This window comes from Arvicola amphibius, chromosome 10 (assembly GCF_903992535.2).
Source record: "Arvicola amphibius chromosome 10, mArvAmp1.2, whole genome shotgun sequence".
Classification (NCBI taxonomy): domain Eukaryota; kingdom Metazoa; phylum Chordata; class Mammalia; order Rodentia; family Cricetidae; genus Arvicola; species Arvicola amphibius.
This window is the reverse complement of record NC_052056.1, coordinates 95,041,503-95,063,892: the sequence shown is the minus strand read 5'-3', so window position 1 is coordinate 95,063,892 and position 22,390 is coordinate 95,041,503.

Below are 22,390 nucleotides of genomic sequence, written 5' to 3'. Positions count from 1 at the left end.
TCTTTCTAAGCGTGTGCGCGCGCGCGCGCGTTATCTCTCGCATCTACCACGACACACACCTGAAGCTCAGAGGCCCACCCATAGGAGAAAGTTCTCTCCTTCCACCAGACACGTTTAGGATGAAGTTCTGGTCTTCAGGTCAGATGGCAAGGGCCTGTATCTGCTGAGCCACTTGCCAGCCCTGTCATTGTTTATCTCGATTGTTCTTGGCCATCCGGAGCTTCTCCATCGCGCTCAAGTTTGAGTGCTTAAGCAAGAATGGAGTGCCCTGGAGTTAGAGTTATTGATGTGGGAGGGTCTTCTGTTTGAGTTGATTTCATTGGTTAATGAAGAAACTGCCTGGCCCATTTGATTGGCCAGCCCTTAAGTGGGCGGAGTAGACAGAACAGAATGCTGGGAAGGGAAGTTAATAAATCGCCATGCCTCTGCTCTCTGAGCCAGACTGCCATGCCTCTCCTCAGGGAGAGAGCCGGGGATGAAGCTCCGGCCCAAGATGGACGTAAGCTAGAATCTTCCCGGTAAGGCACTTCGTGGTGCTACACAGATTATTAGATATGGGTTAATCAAGATGTGAGTAAGAGGCTGGAACTAATGGGCCAGGCAGTGTTTAAATGAATGCAGTTTGTGTGTTGTTATTTCGGGGCATAAGCTAGCCAGGGGGCTGGGAGCTGGGTGGGAATGCAGCCCGCAGCTCCCCACTACAAGTTATGGAAGGTGAGCTGCCCAAGCTGGGTGCTGGGAACCGAACTCAGGTTCCCTACAAGAGCAGCAAATGCTTTTAACCACGGAGCCATCTCTCCAGCCCCCTCTTTCATACTTTTTGGCACTATTGTATTGGTCCCAGGAGGTTCATTTTATTGCTTTTGCTTCATTGCGGCCATATATTACACACATTCTTTTGCATGCATTAAAAAAATTAAAAGTTTCAAAAGACCAGGGACCCTCAGAAAAGTTATTTATTCCTTTATACAACGTGGAAAAATTGAAGGGAACTTTATGCTCCCCACGCCAACTTTTGGCGTAAAACACTTAAGTCACTGGCAAGGCTGGGTTCAGAGATGGAACTCCTTAGCTCCTTTCCCATCTTGAGCTTCCTTTTTCTGATGAGAGACAAACTATAGGGTGCATTTCCCCTTGCCAAGAAGATTCCCATAGAATCGCTCATTCACTGTGTGTGTGTGCGCACGCGTGCTTGTCTCTCTGTCTTCCAGCGGAGCACAGAGGTTGGCTTTGTGCATCTTCATCACTCTCCACCTTCCTAGCTTGGCATCTCCCTGGGATCCCATCGCCTCTCCCCCCTCCAGTGCTGCCACTAGGCTTTTATGTGGATGCCAGGGATTAGAACTCAGATCCTCACGCTTGCATGGCAATCTCCTCAGTCCCTAGAGTCTTGTTTTTATTGGCCTATGCTAATCCCCAAAGTTAAGGTGTGCGGTTTAATTTATAAAGGAACCTCCCGGCTGCTCAGGTTAGGAATGTTTGCTCTGCAGCTGGGGGTGCTGTTTTATGAGGTTCTGCAAACACTAGGGGACAGAGCCTAGCTGAAGCAGAGAGGTCATGGGGGGCGGGGGCCCTGCAGGGTATATTATACCTGGCTACACTCCTGTCTTGCTTTCTGCTTCCTGGCCACTGTGTGGACTGAACTGCCACCATGACAGACTGAACTCTTTGAGACAAAATTCTTTCCCCCCATAAGTTGTGTAGTCTGGGCACTATAATAAAACATAAATGCAACTAACACCCAATGTAAGGGGTCTGTGGCTAAATTGGTAGCAGTAAGGAAGTCAGAACCACAGGCTAAGAGCCCAGCACCCTCCCTCCCTCCCTTCTCTGTGTGTACATGAATGTGTATGCACGTTTGTGTATGCATGTGCCCATGAAGATACATATACATGTGTGTTTGTGCACATGCATGTATACAGTGTACAGAGCTAGGGGTACATATCTGGTGTTTCCTATAACTTTCCACCTTTTGTTTGGTTTTGTTTTTTGAGACAGGGATTCTTTGTGTAGCCTTAGCTGTCCTGGAGCTCGCTCTGTAGATCAGGTTGGTCTCGAACTCACAGAAATCTACCTGCCTCTGTCTCCACAAGGTTGGGATTGAAGGCGTGTGCCACCACCGCCTGGCACTCTCTACCATTTTTCAAAAAAAGATCTTTAGCTTTTATTTTATATGTATGGATGGATGTCTTGGCTGCATGCATGTCTGTGCACTGTTTGCATGTGGTAACCGAGGAGGCCAGAAAGGCATCCGATCCCCTTGGAACTGGAGTTGACTGTTGACTGGGGGGAGATGGGAATCAAATCCCAGCTAAGAGCGGTGCTCTTACCCTTGAGTCCACCCTCCAGCCCCTTCCCTTTAAGTTTCTTTTTTCTTTTTTTTTTTTTTTGGTTTTTCGAGACATGGTTTCCCTGTAGTTTCTAGAGTCTGTCCTGGAACTAGCTCTTGTAGACCAGGCTGGCCTCGAACTCAGAGATCCGCCTGCCTCTGCCTCCCAAGTGCTGGGATTAAAGGCGTGCGCCACCACCACTGCCCGGCTCCCTTTAAGTTTCGAGACAGAATCTCTCACTGAACACGGAGCTCACCGGGTCAGCTGATCAGCAAGCTCCAGGCGTCTCCTTGTCGCCGCCTCCCCAGGCGTGAGACAACGGATGCTTGCCACGGTGTAGCTTGCCACCGTGTACACTTTTGTATAGCTTCTAGGAAGGAACTCAAGTCCTCACGTTTATGTGATAAGCACTTACTCACTGAGCCACACCCCAGCCTTCCCATCTCTCCTTTACGTGCAGAGATGCCCCGTTTCCTTTGTGTGCGGAAATGGCTTGCCTCTTTTCTGCTCCAGGCTGGTCCACAGCCCAGCCTGGGGGTTTGTTTTATCACACTGGGAAGAAGTTTCTGTCTTCCATCCTTTAACATTCTAGAAAAAGCCAAGTGCAGTATGCAAACCTGGGTAATCCTGCCACTAAGGGGTAGAGGCAGGAGGATTGGGAGTTCAAGGTCAGCCTCAGCTATATAAAAGTTCAAGGTCAACCTAGGCTGCACAAGACCTCATTAATAGGTTTTCTGTAACTCAATAATAGATTCCTTTACCGATGCAGTAAGCCAGATCAAGCCAAATTGAAAAAAGCAAAAAAGCAAAAAACAACAACAACAACAACAACAACAAAACCCAACAACAAAAAACCCAGGTTTATTTGAGCAAAGCAACTCCCAGGTGAGTCCTCCAGCCCCAGAGATCAGACCGGAGAAGTCACACACCTGAACTAAAGCAGAGAGCTTATGTACCCTCTAGGTGAGGGGTTGATGGCACAAGCTGGGTTTGTGCCCAAGTATGGTCAAAAGCTGATGGATTTAGGTAGAGTCTTGGGTTGCTGGCAGCTACAGGGGAGGAGCTGCCACAGCTGCCAAGAATGCAGAACTGAACCTTTTGGTGCCCTTTCTTTGTTGGAGATTCTCTGAGAGGACAGGATTTGCAGAGAGAGAGAGAGAGAGAGGGGGAGGGAGGAGGAGGGAGGGAGGGAGGGAAGGAGGGAAGGAAAAAGGGAGAGAGAGAGAAGAATGGAAATTTCTGAATCAAGGAGGAGGGAGCTGGCAGTTCCGACTGAACACTCAACTCAAACAACACCTCCCTCCCACCAAACAAACGGGGTTGCAGGGATGGCTCAGAGCAAAAATTTTTGTCACACATGCAGGAGAACCTGAGTTTGAATCCTTAGCACTCATGTAAGACGTTAGGGGTGACAGCGAGCACCCCTGTAATCCCACTGCTTGGGAGATGGAGGGAGCCAATCCCTGGAGCTAATGGCCATCCAATCTCGCTGAAGCAGTGAGCTCCAGGTTCACCGACTCTGCCCCAACAAATAAGGCAGAGGAGCTGGAGAGACGGCTCAGCAGTTAGGAGTCCTTTTGCTGCTCTTGCAAGAGGACCAGAGTTCGGTTCATGAATGCCTGCATGGGGAGTCTTCCAACCGCTTATAATTCCAGTAGCAGAGGATTCAACCCTCTGTTCTGTCCTCCTCAGGTACCTGCACCCACGTGCGTGTGTGTGTGTGTGTGTGTGTGTGTGTGTGCGCGCGTGCGTGCGTGCGTGCGTGTGTGTGTGTGTGTGTGTGTGTGTGTGTGAACATTGCCTTAGTCTGCTTTTCTATCTCTGAGATAAAACCTGGATCCAAACTAAGGTGGGGTAGGAAAAGGGTTTATCTAAATTGTTCTATCGATTAAAAACTCAGGAGTCAGATATTGGGGTAAAAACCTGATAGATCAAAAAAGCAGGGGTCTGGAGAGATAGTTCAGTGGTTAAGAGCACTGGCTGCCCAGCAACCACATGGTGGCTCACAACCATCTCTAATGGGACCTGATGCCCTCTTCTGGGTTTTATGAGATGGCTGCCAGACCCCAGAGCGGTTGCTGGTCCTGCCATGTGGGCCGCTGTGAGCAGGCGGTGGCAGGAAATGCTGGCAGGTTCCCAGCGGCAGTAAAAGGAAGGCATAAGGGCAGACACATCATACAGAATAAAACTGAATATTTATTACTTAGAGGAGAGAGAGTGTGGGGTGGGGGGAGAAGGAGAAGAGAAAGGAGAGAGAAGAGATGCGTGTGCCAAGCGGGGACAGTGAGAGATCTAAGATGGTGGGAGGAGGGCAGGGGTGGCTGGGAGTGGGCGTGGCTTGCCTCTTAAAGAGACGAAAACCATAACATTCCCAGCTCTTTTTTTAATTAATTTATTTATTATGTATACAATATTCTGTCTGTGTGTATGCCTGCAGGCCAGAAGAGGGCACCAGACCCCATTACAGATGGTTGTGAGCCACCATGTGGTTGCTGGGAATTGAACTCAGGACCTTTGGAAGAGCAGGCAATGCTCTTAACCTCTGAGCCATCTCTCCAGCCCCCCCCCCCCCAGCTCTTTTTTTTTTAATAATAAAAAGCAGGAGATTAGACATGACAGTTTGACGGAATTGGGGCAGTGGATTCTCAAAACTGCTTCCTGCTTATTGGTGGGTGTCATCTTTGGGGGGGATCCTGAGAAGGCTGGGTGTTGGCCACATCCTGGCATAGCTGGTCTCTTTGTTCCTGACCCGTGTCTGTGGCATGGAAATGTCTGGTGTCTCGTATCCTGTTTAAGGTATTGGCAGAACAAAGAACAAAGTTAAATTAAGTAAAAAATTTTTTTAGGACCAGGGAATTGAGGGGGATGTATCTGACCTGTTAGGACCAGGGAATTGAGGGGGATGTATCTGACCTGTTTAAGGTGAATTTTTTTTTTTTAATTCGGCTCCCTGGAACTCACAAGAATTCCTTGGTTTGTGAAAACAGAAGTTTTAGACACTGGGGCCTGCAGGTATGCATGGCGAGCATGCATACATGAAATAAAAATAAAAAATAAAAGAAAGCAGGGAAGAATGACCAACCGACACTCTCTCCACTCTTTCGAGACTGAAAAAGCCCTTGAATCTTGGGCCCTCCCTATCCCTTCCTGTGCCTCTCCACTGCATCTTGGGTCCTCCAAAATGTCTGTGACTAATTCCGGTCAGCTTCGTCACTGACTCTGTACCTGATTCAAGGTTAACTTTATTAACAGTCTTGGAGCGTGGCGGTACAACGGGTCTGAAGCTAAGACAGGATCTTGAAGCCAGGAACAGAGACATTGGGCATGGAGGAACTGCTGACCTGCTCCCCTTGGTTTGCTCAGCTGTCCTTACATGGCCCAGGCCCGCCTGCTCAGGGATGGCAACATCTACAGTGATTTGGGCCCTCCTATATCGACTGGCATTTAAGAAAGAGCCTCACAGAAAAGGCCATGGGCCAATCTGATCTACAGGTACTCAATACAGACAAATTCTTTTTTTTTTTGTCTCTTTCAAGGCACCTCCACACAGACACACCCCCCCATGATTTTTTTTTTTGTTGGTGTGCTTTTTTTTTTCCCTTTTTGAGACAGGGTTTCTTTGTACAGCCCTGGCTGTCCTGGAACTCACTCTGTAGACCCAGTTGGTCTTGAACTCTCAGAGATCCTCCTTCCTCTGCCTCCCAAGCACTGGGATTAAAGGTGTGTGCCTCTGCCACCACCGGCTTTGTTTTTGAACATGTCTGTACGTGTACATGTGTGTTTGTGCATGTGAGCGAAGGTACCTGTGGAGGCCAGGGAGGGTGTCAGAGTTTCTGGGATTATAGGCAGTTGGGAGCTGCCTGATGTGGGTGCTGAGGACTGAACCCCCATCCTCTGCAAGAGCAATAAGCACTCGGAGCTGCTGAGCCCTCACCCCAGCCCACTTGTCCTTTATATATCTAAGGATCTAAGCCAGTGGCTGCTGCTTCAGTCTTGCCAAAGCATTTTGGTTTTCAGTTTCCAGGTGAGAGAATTAAAAACGTGAAGTGTTTTGTTTTGCTTGGCTCGATGCACTATTTAAATCTGGGATTATTATGATCATCATAAATTATTAAAATACTTTAAGGCTTTCATTTATTCAGATGCGGTTGACTTGCTGCAGTTTAAGACTTGGGCAGTGTGAGGGGCAGTGTGATGCTGGCAGGGACAAGGGCTGCAGGGACTAAAACTCATTTCCCCCCGTTCAGTGATCAAGGCAATAAAATCTCTCACTTGACAAAAAATAAAGGAAAGAAATAAGTTTGACATATTTTAAATCCTTTCTATGAATTGTTGAAAAGATTTCATATAGCCAGCGGTCATAAAAGTCTATCATTTGAGCTGACACTCCACAGTCCCCGTGACAACACATGCTATTTTTACGACCAAAGAAAAAAAACTTGTGGATTTCCTGTGACTCACGGGAATAAAAACGACCTTCAAGAATTTCTTTGTGCAACACAGAGGTTTTCAGTCTATCCACGTCCGCTCTCAGCGATAAGAATGGCCCTGTAGCTGTTTGGAACCTGGGTCTGTTCCGTTCTCTATAAACATCTGCTGTCCTTTACAAATGAAGGGAAAGTGGGGGTGATGGGGGCATTGTCTTAGTCTGGGTTTCTATCGCTGGGAAGAGACACCATGACCTCGGCAACTCTTATAAAGGGAGACATTTCACTGGGGCTGGCTTACAGGTTCAGAGGTTTAGTCCATTATTGTCATGGCAGGAATCATGATGGCGTGAGGGCAGAAGTGACGATGGAGAAAGAACTGAGGGTTTTATCTCTGGATAGGCATGAAGCCGGGAGAGAATGTGACCCACTAGGTCTGGCTTCTGAGACCTCAAAGGCCACCCCCTAGCAATGCATTTCCTCCAGCAAACCATACCTACTCCAACAAGGCCACACCTCCTAATACTTCCACTCCCTGTGGACTTATGCTGGCCATTTTTATCAGACCACCACAGGCGTGATTCAGTGGCAGAGCACCTGCTTAGAATCCCCCAGGGAGGTCCTGGAGACGTGACCCAGTGTTAGGGATCGTGGTGTTTCATTAGAATACTGGCTTAGAATCTCTCTAAAAGGCCTGAAGTTCCATCTCTAGCCAAGGCCAAAAGGAAGAAGAGGTTCTGATCAGGAACTAGATCCAGAAATATGTGCTTTGGATTAAAACTTTTAAAAAATCTAATAAATTTAAAAAACTTAATGAAGTTTTATTTTTTATTTTTTTTTAAATATTTATTTATTTATTTATTATGTATACAATATATGCCTGCAGGCCAGAAGAGGGCACCAGACCCCATTACAGATGGTTGTGAGCCACCATGTGGTTGCTGGGAATTGAACTCAGGACCTTTGGAAGAGCAGGCAATGCTCTTAACCTCTGAGCCATCTCTCCAGCCCCTTAATGAAGTTTTAAAAAAAAAAAAAGAGCTCGAGACCAGCCTGGTCTACAAGAGCTAGTTTCAGGACAGGCTCCAAAGCCACAGAGAAACCCTGTCTCGAAAAACCAAAAAAAAAAGAAAAAAAAAACCTTTCATCAATTTTCATTAGGAAGCTTTCATATAAAAATATTTCCCAACAGAGTGAAAGAAACATATGTGAGTAACTTTGAACTCTGAGCTTAGCAGTGTTACCGAGAGGTGGGGAAGGATAGGCAAAGAAGCCAACACTCACAGTTTGGGAGTGACTCTCTCTAGGAATGAGTCAGCTGGGGTCCAGTTTGAGCCTTTCAGAAGTATAGGAAGTCCATTAATTTTAAAGTAGAAATCAAGGCCAGGAGATCTTTTTATGGGCTCTTTGATAAGTTGCACTGTCCTATAGTAAACCTGACATGAAATAAATATTGAATGTAAACTTAAAAAAATATTTCCCAACAGACTGATGGAAAAGCTTTTCTGGGATATTAGTCCCTAAAACCTGGCACTATTCTGGATGAAGACATTTGGGAGGAGCAGTACATGTTGGAAGGATAACTTACTTGGAAGTAAGACAATGGAAGATTCTGGGTAGATGCTCTATCACTGAGCTCCAGCCCCTCACTGGGGGATTCCAGGCAGGAGCTCTACCACTGTTACTCTCTTAGCTCTCTTTTGCTTTTAATTAAATTAATTTATCTATTTTGAGACAAGGTCTTTGTAACTTTATAACTTTGGGTGTCTTGGAACTATGTAGACAAGGCTGACCTTGAACCCACAGAGATCCACCTGTTTCCCTGTGCCGCCATATCTGGCTTTTCACTTTTTTTTAAAAAAAAATTTATCTAACTTTATTTTATGTGCATTGGTGTGAAGGTGTCAGATCTCGTGGAACTGCATTTTCAGACAGTTGTGAGCCGCCATGTGGGTGCTGGGAATTGAACTCAGGACCTCTGGAAGAGCAGCCCGTGCTCTTAACCGCTGAGCCATCTCTCCAGCCCTGGCTTTTCACTTTTTATTTCGAGACACGAGCTCTGTAAGTTGCCAGACTTGCTGTGACCTCACTCTTGTAGCCCAGCCTGGCCTTGAGTTTTTTTTTATCCTTCTCCTTCAGCTTCCTGAGGAGCTGAAATGACAAGGATGTACCACCAGGCCCGGACCAAAATGTCCCTTCAGCCCTCCTCCCTCACTTAGACACTGATTGGCTGGGCAAGACGGCTGATCAGAAAGGCACCAAGTCAGATGGTCTGAGTTCAGTCCTCAAGACTCAGATGATGGAAGGAGAGAACCGATTCCTGGAAGTGTCCTCTGACCTCTGCACAAGCGTGTGTGCACACCCACAGTCATACACACGTGCAAAACAAAACTTTAAAACAAAATAGAGCAAATAAAGAACAGTGATTTTTAAAGTCACATTTGATTTATCGGTGTATGTGTGGCCATGCATACTATGGTCCTGTGGGGTCAGTGGGCAGCTTGTGGGAACTGGTTCCCATGTGGGTCCTGGAAGAGAACTGCGGTTGTCAAGCTTGGGCAAGCGCCTTTGCTGGCGAGGCCGTCTCACCAGCCCTTTGTTTCCTTTCTCAGGCCTGAGACTCCAGTTGTCTCTCTGCTGGGTGTGGTAAAGTCTTGCTTTCTAGGCATCTCTTCCTTTTAATCATCTTCTACTTGTTACAAAGTGTCTTCCTGGATCTCTTTTTACCTTGCTTTGTTTTGTTTACTTCTGTATTTTCAGACAGGGTTTCTCTGTGTATCTAACTGTCCTGGAACTCGTTCTGTAGACCACAAAGATGCTCCTGCCTCTCTCTTCTGAGTGCTGAGGTTAAAGGTGTGCGCTACCACAACCGGGCTATTCACCTTTTTAAAGACAGGGGTCACACTATATAGCTCCTGCCGGCCTGGAACTTGCCACATAGACCAGGTTGGCCTTGAACTCACAGAGATTCACCTGCCTCTGTGTCCCAAGAGTTGTGATTAAAGGTGAGCGCCACCACCTCACGCAAAGTCACATATTGAAACTGCATAGGCATCAGCATTTCATGGACCAGGGTGTGGATGAAGTCACTTGAAAAAGTTTCTTGTTCTTCATAAACCAATCAGGCTGAAGGAAGACATGCTTGGGTGGGGGGCGGCACTTGGTGAAGAGCAACACTGGGTGGATGATGATGATGATGATGATGATGATGATGATGATGAAATCATCTCCTGGAGGAGATACTTTGTGGGAAAGGACTCCTTTTCCGTAGAAAGCAGCCAACCACCTGAGCAGACCGATTGATCAGCTCTTAATCTCTGAGAGCCAACCCAAACGCTCTGTGCTTCCTGCTTCCCCAATTCCGATCATCAAAGCCTTTGCCCTGCTGTATATAGTCAACACTCACAATAGGTTTTGGATGGAAGGCGTTTCCTCATGCCCGAGGCACGTGGTAAAGTCATGTGGGGCCATGTGGGGCCAGAGGCTCCATTACTGCCCCCTGAGAAAGGTCCCCTCCTCTGTGACCCTCTTCCAATCTCTCTGAAGCACTTGGAAGCTTGAGGCTCAGCCACACCTCTAATCTGTGAGCCAAAGGCATCCGTCTTCACCCTCGGCAGTTTACACGCATAAACCAAAAATGTAGCGTATGAGTGTATATCAAGGCGCTCCACACACAGCCGGGCATGAAAGCACCTAGTGATGTGGGAGGGTCTTCTGTTTGAGTTGATTTCATTTGTTAATAAAGAAACTGCCTTGGCCCATTTAATAGGCCCGTCCCTTAGGTGGGTGGAGTAGACAGAACAGGAAGAAGGAAGTGACATAGATGGCTCAGTCAGAATGCCATGCCTCTCCTCTCTGGGACAGTCGCCATGAAGCCAGCTACCAGGTTGGATGCAATGAAGCTCTGGCCCAAGATGGACATACACTAGAATCTTCCCAGTAAGGCACCACTTCATGGTGCTACACAGATTACTGGATATGGGTTAATCAAGATGTGAGTAAGAGGCTGAAACTAATGGGCCAGGCAGTGTTTAAATGAATACAATTTGTGTGTTGTTATTTCGGGGCATAAGCTAGCCAGGCGGCCGGGAGCCGGGCGGGAATGCAGTCCACCGCTCCCATCACTACAACCTAGGACAAAAATATCCAAGCAGTCTATCAAACAACAGCAGTGGCAACAAAACCAACCATAGAGTGGTTTGATCCAATCTGTCATATTGCCAGAAATGCTTCAGCCACAACTGGAGTGATGACCGTCTCAGTGCCTAGCTCCGAGACACATTTATAGCCCATAAACTGTTGTTGGTAGTATTCTCTCTCTCTCTCTCTCCCTCTCCCTCCCTCCCTCCCTCCCTCTCTCCCTCTCTCTCTCTCTCTCTCTCTCTCTCTCTCTCTCTCTCTCTCTCTCTCTCTCTCTCTCTGTGTGTGTGTATGCATGCATGCATGCAAAGGAACTAGTCTGTGCTGGTTTGCATGTGTGTGTGTGCATGTGTGTGCACATGGGGGCCACTGGTCAACTTCAGGTGTCGTCCTCAGGAACTGTCTACCTTGTCTTTCTTAAAAACAGGGTCTCTTGCTGGGACTTGAGCCTCACCACTTTGGTCAGTTTGGCTGGCCAGGAAGCCACAAGGATCCGCCCATCTCCACCGCCTCGGCACTGGGATTACAACAAGGTGCCACCAAAGCTGGCTTTTAAAATGTGGATTCTAGGGATCAAACTCAGGTTTGTTCATGCTTGTTCAGCAGGCATTTTACAGACTGATCCGTCGCCCAAGGACTGTTTTGGTTATTGGGACAGGGTTGTGTTAGAAAGCTTAGGCTGGCTTTGAACTCGCAATCTCCCTGCCTCAGAGGGCAGCAGTTACTGGATTACATCAACACTGAAGGCCCAGTGTTTGATTTTCCTCTTTTGCTTTTTATTTTATTTCTGTTTATGTCTGTGTGTATGCTTACATAAGTATAAATGCCTCTGTCACATGAACCCATAAGAGGTGTCAGGTCCCCTGGAGCTGGAGTTACAGGTGGCTTTGCGCACCCTACTCATGTGCTGGGAACTGAACTTTGGTCCTTTGGCAGAACAGCAAGCGTTCTCAACCGCTGAGCCATCTCGCCAGCCCACGATGTCTTGAACTCTTAGCTCCACTCATGGAGCCACGCCTCCTTTTTTCTTTTTTAAAGGTTTATTGATTCACTTATGTATTTTTGGTTATACACATGTGTGGAGTTGAGCACATCTGTCTGTACTCAGAGGCCGGAAGAGGATGTGGGATATCGTTCTCTGTTATAATTCTGTACCTGTTCCTTTGAGGTAGGGTTCCTCACTGAAACTGGCGCTTTTGATTTTTCTCCTAAGCTGAAAGCCACCAAGCCTCCTCAGCTGTCTCCACCTACCTCAAAGCTGGGGTTCCAGGCTGGACACTGATTCATTACATGAGTGTTGGAATCTGAGTGTTTTGTGACTGCACAGAAAGCTCTCTTAGCCAGCCTCCTCCACACGTTAGATTTCTAAAAAAGATTTTATTTTTTAATTATTTGTGTGCCTGTGTGTATGTGCACGTAAGTGCAGGTGCAAAAGAAGGCCAGAAGGGGGCGTTAGGCGTGCCTATTCCCTCCAATCTGGAGTTACAGGAGGTTGTGAGCTGGCTGACTTGCGGCTGAGAACTGACCCCACCCCCATCTTCTGCAAAGCAGTATACGCTCTTAACCACTGACCCTCTCTCCAGCCACTCCATATTAGATTTTTATAAATGTGAAACTTTGGTCTAAGTCCAATAGCATGTGTTTGTATTCCTGGACCAGTCTTTCTGTAGAAGGATAGAAAGATCCCAAAGAAAAGCATGTTGCATCGTTGCGAATTAGAAGCTTGGGAGAGTCAGGAAGTGGGTTGATTGCGCTGTGCAGAACAATCAAACATAAACCAATTAACTAAATATGCTGCAAAGAGCTGGTGTGCTCCGGGGAGGTTTCATATGTTAGGAGAGAATTTCTTTGAACATCCCCCATTCTGCCCGTAGTCCAGCTGTAAGGATAGACAGGATGCAGAGTTCCAGGATGCCAGACAGATCGTAATTCAAGGCATGTTCTCTTTTACATGGACATCGGGAGTGTCCACCCAGCGTGAAGGATGCACAGACAGACAAACGCCCCCATGCCCCCCCCCCCCCGTGAAATGAACCGCTGGAAATCCACGTCTCACTCTATCTGCTGTCTGTCGATTTTTGGCGGTTGCTCTTTGCAAGAGGGATTCCTCAGCGGAGTCTTTCGAGGCCGTGAAAAGGATTCGTCAAATTGCTTCTGACAATGACCGTGAAAACAAGAGACGTTAATTTGAACACGAGGAGCATGGGATAGACGAAAAGGCGCAGTTCTGGCCAGATGGCTGCGGGCGACTCGTAACATTCATATGGGATGCGTTATGGATCCAAGGAGAGGCAGGGACGTAAGCGCTCCCTGGCCATCAGCATGTGCAGGCCATGGCAGCTAAGCCTTTGTTCAAAGCAAAAGTATCTGTGCAACGGCCGTGAGAACTGTGGAAGGGTTTGCGTCCTTGCCTTCACTTTGCACATATCAGCTCACTTAAAAATTTCAAAATAGCTGGGCGTGATGGCCCATGCCTTTAATCCTACCACTCGGGAGGCAGAAGCAGTCAGCACTGAGTTCGAGGCCAGCCTGAATTACAGAGCAAGATCCAGGACAGTCAAGTATACACACAGAGAACCCGTCTTGAAAAAAAATTAAAAATATTGATTTGTGTTTGTATGTGTGTACACATGTACAACGAAGTTGGTTCTCTCCTTCCACTACTGTGGGTCACAGTGACCTCAGGGTCGTCAAGCACCTTAACCCACTGAGCCATTTTCTTTTCCCAAAACAGGATTTCTCTGTGTAGACTTGACTATCCTGGAACTCACTTTGTAGACCAGGTTGGCCTCGAACTCAGTGATCTGCCTGCCTCTGCCTCTCAAGTGCTGGGACTAAAGGTGTGTGCCACCACTGCCTGGCTCATGGAGCCATTTTCCTGGCCTCTCATTTAAAGTTGTCAACATCCTGTGTAGAAGATATTATCATTATGGTATATGTTTGTGTGGGTGTGGTACACACACACACGTATGTAGAACAATCTTAGGGGTTGTTCCTCAGGTGCTGTTTATGTAAAAAAAGTTTTACATTTATTCATTGTGTGTGTGTGTGTGTGTGTGTGGTGTGTGGTGTGTGTATGTGTGTATACATGCCATGGAGAACATATGGGGATCGGAGGAGAGCTTGCCAGAGTGGGTTCTCTCCTCTACCATCTGGGCTCCAGGAATTAACAGTCAGGATCCAGGGATCAGGCGTGGTGACAGGAACCTTTACCCACTGAGCTCCCTTGCCAGCTTCCAAATTTTCTTTCCTTTCTGAATTTCTCTCTTTTCCTTTCCAGTATGCTTTGTTGACTGAGACAGGGTGCCACTCTGTAGACCAGACTGGCATGGAAGTCACAGGGATCCACCTGCTTCTGCTTCCCAAGTGCTGGGATTAAAGACATGTACCACCATGCCTAGCTTTCTTCTACTTAAAAAAATTCATTATTATGGTATGTTGTGTGTGCACGCACTTGCGTGCGTGTGTGCATGTAACATGCTACAACCCTCCTGTTGAGACCAGTTCTCTCCTTGCACCATTAAGCTTGTTCCCAGACTTCAGTTCACTTGTGTGTCCATATGTGGCTATGTGCGGGTGAGAGTGGGTGCCCGTGGAGAAGCCAGAAGAGAGCATTGGAGCTTCTGAAGCTGGAATTGGAACTATAGAGCCCCCTGATGTGGGTGCAGGGAATTGAACTTGGGCCCTCTGGAAGAACAGCATAACCTCTTAACCACTGTACCATTTCTCCAGCCTTCCAAATTCCTAAACATTATGGGAGTACTCTGCCCCCCATGTGTGTCTGTCTGTCTGTCTGTCTGCCTGCCTGTCTGTCTCCCTGCCCCCCGTGTGTGGGGTGGGGTCAGAGGACAACTTTTGGGAGTTAGTTCTTTCCATCACCATGTAGTTCTGGAGCCTTGAACTCAGGTCATCAGGCTTGGCGGCAAGCACCTTCACCACTGAGCCATCTCAGTGGCCCAGAGTTAAAATATGTGTACAATCAACTACTTCATCAATGTCCAGCCGCTTTCAGTCTCGTTTTATTTATATACCATCAGCTTCTGTTTTTGTGGTGTTTATTTCTTCTTGTTGCTTGTTTTTGTTTGGGACAGGTGGGCCTTGAGCAATCCATGCAGTTGACCTTGAGCCTCTGGCCCTCAAACCTTCATCTCCCATCTCCCAAATGCTGGGACTAAGGCGTGCACTCCTACTGGGCCGCCAGCTCTGGTATATTTGAGAACAAATCCCAGACATCATGTCATTTAACCACTAAATGCCTGTGCTTACCAGAGAGATGCTTCAGACAAACACGAGCACGGCACCGTTATCATACTTAATAAAATGGTTAGTGATGTCTCCGTGTTATTCAATATCAAGTCTGCCCTCAAATTTCTCTGCCATCAAGATTCTTTCCGTTGCTTTGTTCAAAACTAAGATTTGAGCAAAGGCAACTGGTTGTGTTTGGATACGTACATACATACACATAGACACACATGCATGTGCACACGTGTGTACGCATGCATGTATACATAGGTGAACATGTGACTGTGGGCACACGTATGCTCTGATGCATGCGTGGAAGTCAGAGGACAGCCTGAGGTGCCGGTACTCACTTTTGACCTTGTTTGAGATCATGTCTCTCACTCATCACTGCACACTCCGGATCAGCTGGCCTGGGAGTATTCAGGATTCTCCCATCTCCTCCCATCTCTCCACAGGAGTGCTGGGATTCCAGATGTGAGCCACAGCATCCAGCTTTGCATGGGTTCTAAGGATCTTGGGTTAGCCCTTCACGTTTATGTAGCAGGTACTTTACCAACTGAGCAAACTCCCCAGCCCTTGGATACCATATTTATCCATTTCTCAATTTTTAGCTTTACAGAAAAGTCATGAAACAGGTACAGAGTGTTCTCATCTACCTTCTCCCCCGAGTTGTTCACTGATATTAAAATCTCACAGACTCATGATACTTTTGTCAAAATTAAGAGATTATGACTGGGGCTGGAAGGTAGTTAAGATGACTGCCCACTCTCTCAGAGGATCCGAGTTCAGGTCCCAACATCTGTGTTTGGAAGCTCACAAGAGCCTGAAACTCCAGCTCCCGGGATTGAATGCCCTCTTCTAGCTTCCAAAGGTAGCACTCAAAGTCAGGTTCCTATCGCTTGGACCTCCAGAGGGCCAGGATCACGGATCACTACATGTGGCTGTAGAAACACTGTAGGAAGAATGTGGTGGGAAAATCCTACTTTGGTGACTTGCTAATTGGCCCCATATAGTCCAATAGGTGCACAACCCATATGTACTTTCTTGCAGTAATGCAGGAGCTCGCTCTCTCTCTCTCTCTCTCTCTCTCTCTCTCTCTCTCTCTCTCACACACACACACACACACACACACACACACACACACACATATGAAAATAAACTTAATCCTTAAGAGGTTATGGGTTATGTCTGGTATGAAGGAGCTGCTCACAGTCAACCTTGGCTACATAGTAAAAATGAGTCCAGCCTGAGCTACATAAGATCCTGTCTCAAAAACACATGAAAAGTCTGAAGTAATGTCAGTGTAGAACCTTACTAATTGAAGACATTTAACTCTGAAGGAATTTTGAAAAATAGCTAGAAGATAGGCCACAAATATACAACAACAACAACATCAGCAACACAAATTCACAAAGAAATGATGTCTAGGCCATAAATCCATAGAGAAATTGATGGCAGACACTTATTCATAGACGCTTTTCCAGCCAGATTATTATTTAATGACTTTAAATTTTATAGTTGAAAAAGATGCAGAATCACCAAAACTACCTTTCAGTGTGAGGAAAAAAAACCCGGGGGGAGGAGAGAAAGAGGGGGACTGAGAGCGAGGAGGACTAACAGTGACATATTCCTTATTTTATTGACACGAAGTCTTGCTAGGTAGCCCAGGACAGCTGTATTAATTACTTTATCCGTTCCTGGGATAAAATACCCCAACTAAAGCAACTTAAGAAAGAAAGGGCTTATTTGGTTCAAAATTTCAGATTTCAGTCCTGCATAGCAGGTGCAGCAGGGGCAGCAGGGGTTTGAGAGAAGATTCCCGTGTCAACCACAGACAAGATCATAGAGTAATGCATGAATGCATGCACATATGTTGATGCCTACTTGGCTTCCTCCATGCTGATATAATCCAGGATCTCAGTCCAGGGAATGGTGCCACCCACAGTGTGCTGGGTCTTCCCACTGATCAAGACAATGCCTCACAGACATGCTCAAAGTCCAACTTGATCAAGAAAATCCTCATTGAAACTCCCTTTCCAGGTGACACTAGATTGTGTCAATTTGACAAAAGTAACCAAAACAATGGTCAGCTAATTCACTGTCTTCTTGTTTCTTTGTACTTTTTTTTTCTTTTTGAGACAGAGTCTCAGACAGATCTTTAACATTTATTTATTTAATTTCATTCTATTTCTTTGGGGGACAGAGTCTCATGTAGTCCAGGCAGGCCTGGGACTTGTTATTTCTACTAAGGATGACCCTGATCTGATCCTCCTGCCTCCGCCTCTTGAGTGTTGGGATTAGAGGTATGAGCTCCATGCCTGGTGTATGTGATGCTAGAGGAGGGAACCCCAGGTTTCCCTCTCACATCCGCTACTATCTGAGTTCCACCCCAATCCCTCTCCGGCCGTCTTTGGACCCTCTGGTTGTCTCTTGGCAGCACCAGGGCAATGGATTTCCATTTTGCAGACGTGCTCAGCAAAGGAGCCATTGCTTTCAGAGAGGCTGGGTGGAATTCTGAGGAGTAGAGATAAAGAAGAAAACTCGAGCCAGGCTCTTCTGTGATATCCACAGACAGCTTGCAGTTTTCCACAGTCAAGCACAGAGTACTCGGTGTAAAAGCAAGAAGTCCTTTGGGTCCGGCTTTGCTGTGCCCCGAGTGTGCTCCTTATCACTCTCCTGTTATTCTGGGACCTGAAACAGCTGGGAGCCCGTGTATATGGGAGAAAGAGTGCTAGCTAGCCTCCTCCCTCCGCCTTCCTGAGACCTGCAGAATCCGTGTCCTGTTATGGGGCAATCTGGGGCCCGTGGTCGTGGTTGGGAGAGATTCCTGTTTTAGATTAACAGGAAGATTTATCATGCCAAGAGGTCACTATTTACCTTGGCTTCAGCTTGCTCGCTATTTACTTCTCCGCTCAGTGGCTCTGCTGACTTCAGCAGAAGTGAAGGGTTGCTTTCTGTGGGCTAAAGAGGATGCTGCTGGCGAGATTTTCTTATCAGAAGAGCTAGCAAACTAGATTTGCAAAAACTTTCTCTGTGATAGTTTGCTTTTTCCTTCCTTCCTTCCTTCCTTCCTTCCTTCCTTCCTTCCTTCCTTCCTTCCTTCTTTCCTTCCTTCCTTCTTTCCTTCCTGCCTGCCTGCCTGCCTTTCTTCCGCCCTTCTCCTCCAACTCCCTCTCCTCTTTCTCTCTCTTTTTCTATTCTAGAGCTCATGATCCTCCTGCCTCAGCCTCCTGATTGCTGGAATGACAGGTCTTCACCACCATATCTAGCTCAAAAGCTTTTAGCAGTTTGTTACTGCTGTTTCCTCGTGGTGCTGGGCAGGGAATCCATGCAGGCCCCTTGTGTATGTGTATGCTAGTCAAAAACTCCACCATGGAGCTGCACACCCAGCTAGGACCAGAAACAGGCAAAGCAGGCTTCCCAAAGAGCTTCTTGTCCAGCATGTTCAACACCTTGGTCATGATCCCAGCACCAACCCCTCTTTGCACACGCAACTGCCTGTCCATCACGGAAGGGGAGGAGTCACTTCCATCTGTCAGATAGGGACGCTGCAAGCCCCGACCTGCCTACACAGAACCTTGTGAGAGAATGAGGATCTAAGAGTGAGGGAAAACCCTTGTCCAGATGCGTATACCTATTTGCGTGTGAACAGGTGTACATGCACATGGACATGTGTGTGTTGGAGGCCAGATGGCTGTATGAAATTTCATGTGACAGTCTTCCACTGGGACCTGGGGCTAGACTGGCTTCTCAGCCAGCCCAGGGATCCTCCTGCCCAATGCTGGGATTGCAGCTGTGCACCACCAGACCCTGATTTTATTTATTTTAATCACATTGTATTTATTAAGGCATGTGTGTGCTTGTATAAGGGGTACATGTGGAGGTCAAAGGACAACCCATGGCAGCCAGCTCTCCCCTTCCACCCTGTGTGTTCTGGGGATGGAACCCGCGACGTCAGGCTTGACTGTCAGCGCCTTTACCCACCAGGCCTTCTCACCAGCCCCCAGCTATTCTAACTCAAATCCTCATGCTCGCCAAGCAAGCATTTCACCGGCGGAGCTTTCTCCCCCCGCCCGTGGTGAACTCCCGGACAGTGACTACAGAGCCAGCTTCCGATCCCATCTCAGCTCCAGACTTGGGCTATTAGATTTCTGGGGCTCTTGGAAAATGAACAATGGCTTTCGCCTCTCCGGAAGTTTTCCCCTGTATCTCAGGAATGCTGGGAACACAGTTCTGAAACACAGACAACAAATGCCCGTGTGGAGAACTGATCAGAGGCCCCTGGGGCAGCCCTGCGGGGGCGGAGACGGCAGCTGTAGCAACAGCAGTTGTGAACATTCTAGTTTAGAGAATGCGTTTGTCTCTTGCTGGCTTCTCTAAGGAGTGCTGGCCTCCGAGGCTGCCGGAATGTCCCTAAATTTCTGCCCAACCCTTAGAGAGTTTATCCTTAATTTTTAAAGTTTTTAATTAATTTATTTTTTATTATTTTTTTCTAAGACAGTCCTCCATGGCTCAGGCTGGCCTTGAACTCACTGCGTCCCTGAGGCTGACCCCGAACTCCTGACCTTTTCTCAACCCCCAAGTGTTGGGATTGCAAGCATGCACCACCGCACCCCGCTTTACTTTATCTTTTAATAGAATTCTGACCTGAGAGGTGGCTCATGGAATAAAGGTGTTTGCCATCAAGCCTGCCACCTCCGCTTAATACCTGGGAGCTACATGGTGGGAAGAAAAGCAACTGGAAAGTCATACGAGTCGCATCTTCTCCTCCTCTGTCTCCTGAGTGCTAAGATTACAGCAGCTATGTACCAGCATGCCTGGCTTGTGTTTTCTTCAAAACAAGATTTTATTTTAAATTATTCTCCACACAGCAACAAAGATGTACCAGGGGCTCGGGATATAGCTCAACTGGTAGAGTGTTTGTCTTGCATTAACAAGGCCCTGCTGCATTCAATTTGCAGTACCGTGAACACACAAAAGATGTATTAAGCTTGGTCCTCTGAGAAAGAAAGCCTGCGTTCTGCCTGTGAGTCTATTGTCTGTTCCTGTCCATGGGGAGCTGAAAAACCTGGTGTGCTTCAGTTAATTAATAATACTCGTTAGTATTTATTGATGGTTGTAGTATTTTAGGCACATGGTTCCAAGTATATCATTTGAATAATTCATTTAATGCTTTCAGCAAATTCATAAATTAGATGCTGTTTATATTATTTTTGCTTCAGGGAGAAAAGGTCTCATGTAACCCAGGCAGGCCAAGGATGACCTTGAACTTCTGACATTCCTGTCTTCTCTCCATTTCTCTCTCTCTCTCTCTCTCTCTCTCTCCCTCCCTCCCTCCCTCCCTCCCTCCCTCCCTCCCTCCTTCCTTCCTTCCTTCCTTCTTTTCCTTCCTTCCTTCTTTTCCTTTGGCTTTTTGGTTTTTCGAGGTAAGATTTCTCTGTGTATCCTTGGCTATCCTGGGATTAGCTCTGTAGACCAGGCTGGACTTGAACTCACAGGCCAAGATTAAAGTTGTGTGCTACCAAGCCTGGCATGTCTCCTTCTCTGGCATGTGTCACCACGCCTAGTTCATGCAGTGTGGAGACCACAGCTCAAGATTATGCGCCTGCTAGGTAAGCCATCAGTTACTGAGCTCCAGCCCCTCCCAATGTTGTTAGTTTCTACATTTTCTAATTTTTATCAGTTGCTAAACAAAATCCTGGATTTCATTATGACGTTTGCACAAAACTACTGTGACTAGTCTTTTGATTTCCTAGATGAGGATGCTCAGAGAGGTTGAGTGACTTATCTAACGTTACACAGCGGGTGCTATGGAATGGGGTGCAGCAGCAGGTGTTCTCTTTGGGGGAGGGAGAGCAGATAGGCAGATGTCGCCATGCCTTCGCCTCTCTCCCATCCCCCGCTGATGGCTTTAAATCGTTGTGTGCATCCACAGCTGTCTGGGAGACAGGAGAAGACGGTTGACATCAAAACATGACATTGTCATCTACTAAATTCATGCTGGAGAACGGCACAACTGAGTTACAAAAGATTACCTAAAAAAGCTTGTTCTTGTGTCTCTGCGCGTGGCCTAAGTGTGTTCCTGTGGATGTGCTTGTGTGTGTGTGCGCACATGTGTGCTCACATATGCACGTGAGTGTGCCACGGTCCACAAGCGGAGGCCAGAGGACAGCTTGCTGGAGTTACTTCTCTCCACCGACTGTGCGAGACCCGAGGACCAAACTTGGGTGTCATGCTTGGCCTGACACACCTTTATCCACTGAGCCGTCTTGCCTTCCCCAATGCCATGTTGTACAGATGGAGACGCGGCTCTGAGTTGATTTGTGTGGGACTGTACCCTGTATGACACCAGATGGGACAGGAAACTTGGCCTGTGCTCTGCTTCCACAGGGTGGGAGCCTGTACTGGCTCTCCTGGTAGCTTCCTGAGGGTTGAGCAAGCTCTGAGATGATCTGACCCTGCCAAGGTAAGCTTCAGTCTGTTAGGTGTCTGCAACAGGGAAGCTGCAGAACATTTAACCTGCGCTTAAGGGATTACAGTAGATTTTGTAAAAGGATTGCAGTGTGTGTGTGTGTGTGTTGCTAGGGCTCAAATCTACATCATTGTACATGCTAAACAGGCAGTCTACCACTGAGCCACACCCCAGCCCCTCACTGGGGGATTCTAGGCAGGTGCTCTACCACTGAGTCACATCCCAGCCCCTCACTGGGGGATTCTAGGCAGGTGCTGTACCACTGAGCCACACCCCAGCCCCTCACTGGGAGATTCTAGGCAGGGGCTCTACCACTGAGCCACACCCCAGCCCCTCACTGGGGGATTCTAGGCTGGTGCTCTATCACATTCCAGCACCTTGCTGGGGGTGGGGATTCTGTATAGCAGCTACATCTTCAGTGCCCTCCTTGAGACTGAGTCTTGCTGTATAGCTCAGGTTGAACTCAAAGTCTCATTCCCGTTGCCTGAGGCTGGAATTGGCATCTACTTCACCATCTGGCTATAGCACTGTTAAGAAAATATGGTGGGCAGCCCACTCAGGTGTCTTGCTTGTGGTGATATTTGTTTGTGCTGTAACAAAAGAAAGCTTGCTTGGATATCAGAGTGTGGAGCTAGCCACAAGTTAGCCATAGAGGCCAGGGAGTGGCCTACACCTTTAATCCCAGCACTTGGGAGGCAGAGGCAGAGGCAGATGGATCTCTGTGAGTTCAAGGCCACTCTGGGCTACATGAGATTGATCTAATTTCAAAGAGAAACAGA